Below are 10,632 nucleotides of genomic sequence, written 5' to 3'. Positions count from 1 at the left end.
AGATACAACAAAAAAGCCAACTCAGTATCTAAAAAATATACTTGAATTTAAAATTCAAGGCTTCAACCTAACAGACATGTAGCTCTATAAATTTTGAGTTGAAAGAACAAATAAAAGGATTGAAGAATTACTCCAAGAGAACAAAACTCTATAGGAAAAATTGAAAAATATTCATCAAATGATAGTAAATCAGAATAGGAAACAAAATTAAATTAGACTTCCTTTTTGAAAATTGCAAACTAAGGGTTGACGAAAATTCACAATTTTACGGCACTCTAGAAAGATATTTAGTACATTAATGATTATTGTATGAGATGATGATCAAGAATACTCATAGCCATAGTCTATATATATATGCTTTTCTGCAAGTTGTGAAACAGAGTAATTATATTTGATTTAGTGATATGGTGACAACAAAGAGTAAAACGTCAGGCCTAAAGGATTGTCATCATTTGAGCAACATTTCTTCACCTATTAGTGAGGACTGGGGAGTTTAAAACTAAACCAATGAAGATGTTTACCTTAAGACGGACGATGAATTAAAAAATGTAGAGAGGGATTTTAATAAACTTAAACTTCAACATAGGTGATCTTGGGCGAAAGAGATCAACTATTTGACATGGTAAAGAATTGATAAAAAAAATTCTTTGATAAATCAATTATATATTTAAAAAAAAAAGAACATAATTGAACAGACATTTGCCAAATGCATTTTTTCTTCTAAAGAAGGCCACACTAAGCTCGCACAGTGCTGTATGTCAAAGACACAAGCACAAGCTCAAGCTCAGCCTATTGGATACATACAACTGCCACATTAACAGAAAATAAGTGTGCTAATAACATGATGAAAAAAGAACAAGAGGTACCTTAAATATGTACATTGATTGAATGATCATCGGCCTCTTGTAGTCTAAGGATAAGAGTAAGCTTGATAGTTTCTCCGAGCAAGAGAATTTTTTGAAGACTGGATCAATCTCATGCAGCGCTACACAAAACATACAATATGAGTGGCAATACAATGTATTCACCCAAAAAGAGTGGCAATATAATGCCAACCAAAAAGGCATAACAAATGTCAGTGTACCATCCACTCATATCCTCTTTTCGATCATTTGGATTGTCATAGCAATTCATTTACTAACTTTATTAGAATCCAAATAAGATTATTGAAATTTAAAGATATAAATGAAAACATTCAAAGTAATTATAGAATTTAAGGGGATGACAGAGATTATATCAATTCTCCATATACATACATCCAAGAAGGAAGAAGAAGAATAGTATTCCCCACATACCATGTCCAACTTTGTTAATTGAGAGTTGCTTCGGTTGCTTTACGTTACCATCTTCATCAAATGCTTTCTGTGTCCAACAATACCAAATGTCAACATGGCCATGTAGCCAACATTCTACAAGGGCTACAACTAAAAAAGTCACTGAAATTAAAAAAAAATAAAATTTTAAATGGAAAAAAGGTGGGGGGGGGGGGAAATTAAAATACTGCTTGATTAGAATTCTAGAAGTGAACCTGTTTCACAGCACAGCAGCAATCAAAGCATTTTTAACTCTTTAAAAAGAGTACAATAGAAATACTATCTACACCGTATCTAAAAGTTAAAACAAACAATGATTTTTATCTAGCTAATAGATTAAAAGAATCAAATCAAACGTAGAACCATGATCTCATAAAAATAAAATTAAAAAATTAAAACAAAACAAAAAAAATATTATAAACAAAAAAAAAAAAAACTAAGCCATCTTTCATAGTACTACTACCTATAGAAACATGACTGCAAAGCCCATATCCAACATTCGATCAGCGTCATCCAAAGCCAAATACTTGATCATCCGAAGAGAAACTCTTGCCCTCTCTATCATATCTACTAAGCGCCCCGGTGTGGCAACTAATATGTCCACACCCCTTTCCAGATTACGGAGCTGCATAAGCACAGGTTTGCCCATTTACCCACAAAAACAGAAACAAAAAAAGTTAAGTGCATGGAATGTGTTGGACACAAGTAAAAAAATCAAAGAAATCATTGATATTTCACATTTCACAACCCTCAATCTGGTCTTCTACATATTAGAATTCTTGCAACACTCCAACTTCAATTGCACAAGAAAGAAATCCAAAACATCAAATCCAAGGGAAGGAAATACAAATTAGCACTATAAACTAGTCAAAGAAATCATGTATTGGATGCATGAGCAAAACTTCTAATTTTGTATAAAGAAATTAACGTTGATTGAAGGAAATGAACTTACTAGGCAGACACAGTTTAAGTGAATAGATCTACTATGATTTTTGATAACTTTCTACTCTCTTTTCAGAGTGTGACACAGGAATAAACAATGGGGAAAACTTACAGGACTCTTTCATAGTAAGATTCAATAGTAGGTCTCCAAGATGGAAAAACTTCTGGAATTTCCTAGCCAGACAACACCAGAAATAATGTTTTCACCTTAGGAATCATGTACCCATTGTACAAAATGTATGCTAAATGACAGATCACAAAATGCAGGAGAAATGAAATTGTTATATGAGGACACATTAAGAGAACATAAACAAATGAAAGCACGCGAAATTATTAAAATACCTTCTGAAGGCCATTGATTCAGATTACTATGACTTGAAATGCTTTCCAGGGGTCCAATATAGAAACTTTCTTTTGAGTCACCTGTACTCCAATCAGTAGAAGACAGTCAACCCCAAGTTCTTTTCTCCATTACACCAATGAAATATGTATTAATGAGAAAAGAACCGATTAGAGTTTCTAAGCTGAAATATAACTAAGTATGTAAACATTCAAGTCCAATGGGATGTCCAAACACGCCCTAAATGCACAAACATGTAACTTGATTTTAATTTCTGGGTACTTTTGTCTTGATTTGCATATATAATATACCAAATCTGAAAAAAAAAATTAAATTAATTAAAAACAAAAACACAGATTCATATTTCAGATTTAGATTTAGATTTCAGAATTAATAAAATTAACATACAGATTTCAGATTTCACAACTAAGATCAACATTACACAGTGTAAGACACAACTAAGATCAGATTTCAGATTACACAGTGTGATCAACTAAGATCAACATTTCAGATTCAGATTAACATACAGACATTACAGACATCACAGAATGAGGGAGACATTACACACACAGATTCGATCGGTGCAGTGTAGAGATGAGAGATCAGGGAGAGAGAGAGAGAGAGAGAGAGAGAGACTTACCTGTGAGACAATGTGAGTCTATCGGGGCGAGAGAGAGAGAGACAGAGATGAGACTGATCTGATGAGATGAGAGAGTGAGGGAGACAGATTAGATCAGAGATATATTTGATATATATATATATATATATAAAACAACCATCGAGCCGAGAGAGAGAGAGAGAGACAGATTGAGAGAAAGAGTTTACCTGTGAGTAGATCGGCGGTGAGATGATCGGTGCGAATCGATGAGATGAACAACGAGAGAGTGAGAGAGTGATCGGTGCAGAGATGAACGAGATCGGTGCAGAGATGAACGAGAGGGTGAGAGAGAGAGAGAGAGAGGCGACTGAGAGAGTGATGTAAGGGAGACGATTAGATTTAGGGTTTTTTTGGTTCTAAGAATTGGGGGGGTTTTTTTTGGTTCTAAGAATTGGGGATTTTGGGGGCGCGGGAATGGAAAAAATGGGTTTTTTTTTAATATTTTTTAAAAAATATTATTTAAAAAATAATATTTAAATAATAAAAATATTATTTTCATTTTTTTATTTTGTAATAGAAAAAAAAAATTAAAAAAAATTCATCATAAATGAATATTTAAATAATAAAAATAAATAAATAATATTTTTTATTTTTTTTCGTTATTAAGGTTGAAAATTTATTTGTTTCATATATATTTTAATGAAAAATATTTTTCACTAAAATAAAAATGAGGGGGGGGGATGAGAAAAAAAAATAAAAAAAAAATCATCATAAATGAATATTTAAATAATAAAAATAAATAAATAATAATTTTCATTTTCTTTTCGTTATTAAGGTTGAAAATTTATTTGTTTCACATATATTTTAATGAAAAATATTTTCCACTAAAATAAAAATTAATTTTCTGTAGTCAATGAAAAATATTTTTCTGCGGCCTACTTTTTTTTATTACTAAAAATCATGAACTAATTTTTTATGGTAGAGGAAAAAGAACGGCAGCAGTAGTGAAGGTGGTGGACAAGAGATGATGGTGGTGGTGGTGGTAATGGTGATGGCGAAAGAGATTAGTGGTGAAGTTGTGGTAGTGGTAGTGTAAATGGAGTGGCAGGGGTGAAAGAGAGGTAATGGTAGTAGTAATGGCAGTAGTGGCAGTGGTGGTAGTGGAGTGGTGGCGATAGTAGTAGTAATGGTAGTCGTAGAGGTGAAATGGCGACAGTAGAAGTAATGGTGGTAGTGGAATGGCGTTTTGCAGTAGTGGTGAAGGTCGTAAAAGAGATGGGTGGTGAGAGAGAGAGAGAGATGAGTGAGAGAGAGATGAGTGAGAGACAGATAGAGAAGAGAAAGAGAGAGACAGAGACAAAGACAAAGACAGAGTGATGAGTGAGAGAGAGAAAAAATGGTCGCTAAAAGTGCATTTTCTTGTAGTGGAAAGCTCAGTAAATAGAGAAGAGATGATGGAGAGAATGAGCAATGTGAACACAATGGGGGAGAGAGACAAACAGACACATAGAGAGAAAGAGAGAGAGAGAGACAAAAGTGAGAGACAAACAAACAGACACAGAGAGAGAAAGAAAGAGAGAAGAGTGATAAGTGAGAGAGAGATAAAGAGAGAAAGAGATATAGAGTGAGAGAGACAGAGAGACAGAGAGAGAAATAGATAGAGAGAGACATATAGAAAAATAGAGAGAAACAAGAGATGGGAGAGACATATAGAAAGAGAGCGTAAAGAGATGAACGATAGAGAGAATAGAAAAATAGAGAGATAGAGAGAAAAGAGATGAGCGAGAGAGACAGAGAGAGAGAAAAGAGAGATGAGCGAGAAAGACAGAGAGAAAAGAGATGAAAGAGATAGAGAGAAGAGAGATGAGCGAGAGAGAGACATAGAGAGAAGACCAATGAGAGAGATAGAGAGAAGAAAGATGAACGAAAGACACACAGACAGACAGACAAACCGATAGATAGACAAACAGACAGAGAAAGAAGAGTGATGAGTGAAAGAGAGAAAGAGAATAGTGGTGGTAGTTGAATGTCATTTGCAATAGTGGTAAATGTGGCAGAGAAGATGGGTGGTGAGAGAGAGAGATGAGTAAGAGACGAATAGAGAAAAGAGATAGAGAGACAGAGTGATGAGCGAGAAAGAGACAAAGTGGTCGCTAAAAGTGCATTTTCTTGTAGTGGATCGATAAATCGATAGAGAGCTCAATAAATAAATAAGACAGATAATTCAAAACTCTGTTCAAAACTTAATTCAAATCAAATTTTTAAATATTTTAAATATTTTAAAAATATTTTAATTTTGTAAGAGAGAGATAAAGAAGAGAGATAGAGTGATGAGCGAGAGAGAGAGATAGACAAAGTGGTTGCTAAAAGTGTATTTTCTTATAGTGGATCGATAAATCGAGAAGGAGCTCGATAAATAGAGAAGATGTGAGTAAGAGAGTAAGCAAGGCGAACACAGTGAAGGAGAAATAGACAAATGGACAAGTAGACACAGAGAGAGAAAGAAGAGTGATGAGTGAGAGAGAGACAAGGAGAGAGAGATAGACAGAAAAAGAGATAGAGAGAGAAAGAAAGAGAGATGGAAAGATAGAAAAAGAGAGAGAAACAAGAGATGAGCGAGAGATAGACAAAAAAAGAGAGAAATAGAACGAAAAGAGATGAACGAGAGAGAGAGACACAGAAAAAGAGAGAGACAGAAATAGAAGAGAAATGAGCGAGAGAGATAGAAAAATAAGAGAGAGAGAGAGAGAGAGAAAAAAAAAATGAAAGAGATAGAGATAAGAGAGATGAGCGAGAGAGATAGAGAGAAGAGAGATATGCGAGAGACACAGAGAGAAAATGAGAGAGAGAGAAACAGGCCGACATAGAAAGAAAGAGAGATAGAGATAGAAAGAAATGAATGAAAAGAGATAAAGAGAAGAGAGAGAGATAGAGACAGAGAGACAGAAAGATGAAAAAATAAATGAAAAGAGAAATGTTATATCAAAAGAGTAAGACGACATTGTTTTTTTAAATTCTTTTTGCAACAGAAAAATACCGTTGAATTTATTCAAACCATTTTGTGACTGTGTATATATGAAGCTATCTCAAAACCGCAACACTATGCTAGGTTAGAGTTTTCCAAAAACTCTTTTGAGAAAATTATACTTTCTTGTTTTCCGTGTTATATTGTTTTTACTAATTTTTTTAATATTTTAAGTATTTTTTTAAATTTTTAGACACACTTAACATAAATACACCTAAAAATTTTAAAAATTGTAAAAAAAATCTTTTAAAAATTCACTAAATACCAAAAATATAAAAAAATACAATAATTCAATACATTTTTTTTTTGTATTTTTATGTATTTATTAATTTTTAAAAATATTTTTTCATAATTTTTTTATTTTTTAGATACATCTAAGTAAGGTACATCTAAAAAAAAATATTTAAATTTAAAAAATATTCACTAAAAAAAAAAACACGAAAGCCACTTTTTGTGACGGTAGAAAATGCCGTCTCAAAAAAGCAGAGTATTTGCGACGGCACCATTTGCCGTCTCAAAAAAGCAGAGCATTTGCGACGGCACTATTTGCCGTCTCAAAAAATAAGAGTATTTGCGACGGTAAATGGTGCCGTCGCAAATACTCTGCTTTTTTGAGACGGCATTTTCTGCCGTCGCAAAAAGTGACTTTTTGAGACGGCAAGTGTGCCGTCGCAAATAGTTCTGTCTCATATACCCAGTTTTCTTGTAGTGATAGATTCATGTATTTGGTATCATTGAATGTATAATTTGCATGTGAGACTATTTTGTACGAACCTTAATGATCAATGATATAAAGGTTGGAGAATTGCTATTATTCTTAAATGAATGTTGGTTGATGTACCTAAATTATGTTGGAATATTTTGGAGTGTTGCAATATAAGATGTGTTGAGAATAAATTATAACTTTAAATAATTTAATGAGTACTGAAATAATTTTTTGGTGCAAATAAAATCATCCTAATAAATTCACTGTTAAAATATGCTTTTTATGGGCTTTGCGAAAGGATTTTGGGCTTTGCTTTAGAAGCTAAGCACAATAATTTTAAGGTCTATGAGTAGCTCATCACTAAGACTGTAAAACAAGCATAAATTTAGTTCACTTCAATTTGTTTGTGACTCATCAAAAGTTGGTTTGAAATTTGCTTAGTTATATAAACTAGTTAAATTTCAATACATTTTAAAATTTCTCAAGTTTTTAAATTAAACTCGAACAATTTATTTATCAACATAATTAGATTATATGTATAGTAAAAAGTAAATTGCTCCAACTTTGCTCGGGATCAACTTATATAAGATCGAGTCAAAAAGTATACAAATTAAGTATTTTAAAACTTATTCAGCTCAACTCAACTTTAGATATACATATGTATGGTGTTGCATTTTAAAATGAGAGCAATGTTGGTTAAATTTTAAAGAAGTCATTTTCACATCATTATAAATTTTGTAATATATATATATATATATATATTTGTAAAAATAGAGCTTTTGAAAAAACAAAAACTGGGTCTATCTTTTCCGGAATATATTGTTTAAGATTAATATAACAACGCAAAAAACAACAATAACAATATTTACAATAAATAATGTATAGTAGTGAACAATATAATAGTACTAATAATGAAACAATAAAAACAACAACAATAACAATAATATTTACAATAAATATTTCATAAGTAATTTAATTAGCAATATACTAGTACTTTAATGTTCTATTTTTGTTGGAAGAAAATGTTTTTAAAAAATATTTTTATAATATGCATAAAATAAGTTTAATTAGGTAAATTTTTTTTTTAAATGTGACAAATATTTTTCGGACTAAAGTCTTATTAATTTCACCACCACCACCAAACAACCACTCTCACTGTCATACCACCACCACCTCCTTGACCACCCAAACGTGCCACTGTTGCCATCAACCCACCACTAGCACACTAATTTCAAAGTTACAACTGAATAAAATAAAAATGTATTTTTTTATCGAATTTTTTTAAAAAAATTTATTATTAAAAAGGGAAAATTACATTTTAACCCCCCTAAATTATGGACTCATATCACTCTACCCCCTTGAACTAAAAAGTGCTTTCATCTATTAATTCTTATCAATTTAGACCTTAATGACAAAAATACCATTTTAACTATAGGAGTAAATTATGCTTTACCCTCTTGAACTATAATGTCACTCTACCCCTTCAACTAAAACAAATGTTTGATTTTCAATTTAAAATAATATTTTAAAGTTTTTTTTAAAATAATTTTTCATATTTTTTACTTTAGTAATTTTCTTTTCATATTTTAGTCAAAAAAATTAAATTCGAAATGCACCTAAAATTTGAATATTTGTGAAGACTTTAAAAAAAAAATACTAAAGATGAAAAAAATAACAAAACAAAAAACAAAAAAAATCGTATATTTTTATATTTCTCGTCTTTAATGAATATTTTTTTTTATAGATTTTTTCATAATTATTTTCGCTATTTGATTTTCAATTTTTTTTTACTAACAAACTAAAAATTAATTTAGTAGTAAAATGAAAAAAAAAGAAAAAGAAAAAGAAAGTTCAAATCAAAAGTGACATTAGGTTCAAGGGGGTAAAATGATGTGAGGTGATAGTTAATGGGGTAAAGTATAATTTATCCAATTAATGAAAGGATATGTTAGTTATAAAAGTCCAAATTGAAAAAAATTAGTAGATGAGAGGAGTTAGTTTATGATTTTTAATTGAGAGGAGTAAAGTGATACTATACAATAGTTGCAGGGGTAAAGTGTAATTTATCCAAAAAAAAAAAAAAAAAATCACCAAAATAAACAGAATGTCATTTATGTTATCCTAGATGAAAATCTTTGGTGTGTGGAAAAGTTATAGTAGGTAGTTGTATATATATCATTGTGGCTCATCAATCAATCAATTCTAATTGTAGCATAGTCTTATTTCATTTCTATCAAGATTCAATGTACACGCACCAACTCCATATTGTGAATGTTTTCTTTTCTTGGTACGTGTCACACAACTAGTTCAAATCTGACAAAAAAGTAAATAAAAAATATATATATTATTATTATATCCCCTCTTGTACTTGATTCAACTCTATTCAACTGGCACAACTCACAAGTGACTAATGACTAAATTATGTAAATGTTTTTATCTTCAGATTTTGACAAATTAGTAATATTAAAACAACCTTGGATGAAAGAAAACTTGCATACTATATACATTTTAATATGAGATCTTCAATTTGAGAAAATTTTCAAGCTTGTATATATTGTTCTACTAATCAAAAACTTTAGGTAATGAGCAAAGCTAAAAATAAAAAATAAAAATAAAAAATATTTTTCAAAGCATAAAAATGAAGATAAAAGTTTCACATGTTCAAATCATAATTACACACAAAAAAAAAAAGAAAAAGAAAAAGAAAAAAGTGTCAAGCCTCATGTGTTTATATATATTTTATACTAATACTAAATCAAATAAATAAAAGACACATGCTAAAATATTTTAGATAAAATGACCTTTTTCGATTTGGCCTCCTAAAGCAGTCAAGTAGACATACTACATATTCCAACAATATTATCATTTTTTTTCCTCCAAAGTTGATTATAAAAACTTAATTAGTAAGTAAAAATATTATCAATTGGAAAAATATGTTACAAAAATTCATTGTAAAAACTTAATTAGTAATTTAAGCAATTATTATTTAAATTATAATTAAAATGTCAAAAGGCCTCATTCAAAATATTGCTCGAGGCCCCAAAAATAGTTGGCTCACCCTTGATTCTAACTTTCGGTTATAGGATTAAAAAAAATGGAGCAAATTATACCCATGTTATCTGTAATTAACTTCTTATGTTAGTTTGCTTTTTGTAATTTCAATTGTATCAATTTTGTATTTAAAATTTTAAAATTGTGTCAATTTAGTCCAATTGATGATGTATGCCAAAAAAAGAAAAAAAAAAAAAGAAGAAGATAGAAATAAGGACAAATGATTCATTCAAAAAGAAACGAATCATATTAAAGTAGACGCTAACCTCAAAATTACTTTGATGAGAATGAATTAACTATTTTGACTCTTGATTTTAAGTCTAATTTCTAAATATGTATTATTAATTGAACTAGATTGACGCAATATAAAAATAAAAATAAATAAAAATTTGATGCGATTAGAATTACAAGGGCTAAATATGTATTATCAATTGAACTAGATTGACACAATATAAAAAAATAAAAATAAAAATTTGATTTGATTAGAATTACAAGAGCTAAATTGATACAACAAATATAAACAATAGAAACTACGTGCGTGATTTGTCCCAAAAAAATGTGAATCGATCATTATAGTCAAATTGAGTCGTAACTAACATCATTTTAGAGCATACTTGAATATTGTTTTAGTCATCACTAAAACCACGCAATGAATCA

The 10,632-nt window shown here is 30.2% G+C and overlaps 1 long non-coding RNA gene across 3 annotated transcripts; it reads right to left on the bottom strand.

Moving 5' to 3' along the window:
- Positions 1–794: 794 nt before the first annotated feature.
- On the bottom strand, positions 795–2,647 carry LOC145804192 (uncharacterized). Of its 3 annotated transcripts, XR_014345815.1 has the most exons (5): positions 2,598–2,647; positions 2,368–2,419; positions 1,777–1,938; positions 1,296–1,362; positions 795–985 (listed from the first exon to the last, which is right to left on the bottom strand). It is a non-coding gene; the product is annotated as an uncharacterized LOC145804192 (long non-coding RNA). The 3 variants fall into 3 exon arrangements; XR_014345814.1 differs by lacking the exon at positions 2,598–2,647 and having other exon boundaries at positions 2,368–2,573; XR_014345813.1 differs by lacking the exons at positions 2,368–2,419; positions 2,598–2,647 and having other exon boundaries at positions 797–985; positions 1,777–2,155.
- Positions 2,648–10,632: the final 7,985 nt, after the last annotated feature.

Source organism: Camellia sinensis, chromosome 12, assembly GCF_055761805.1.
Source record: "Camellia sinensis isolate YWXY chromosome 12, ASM5576180v1, whole genome shotgun sequence".
Lineage (NCBI taxonomy): Eukaryota > Viridiplantae > Streptophyta > Magnoliopsida > Ericales > Theaceae > Camellia > Camellia sinensis.
The sequence above is the reverse complement of the archived record's forward strand: the minus strand, read 5'-3'. Positions and strand labels throughout refer to the sequence as shown.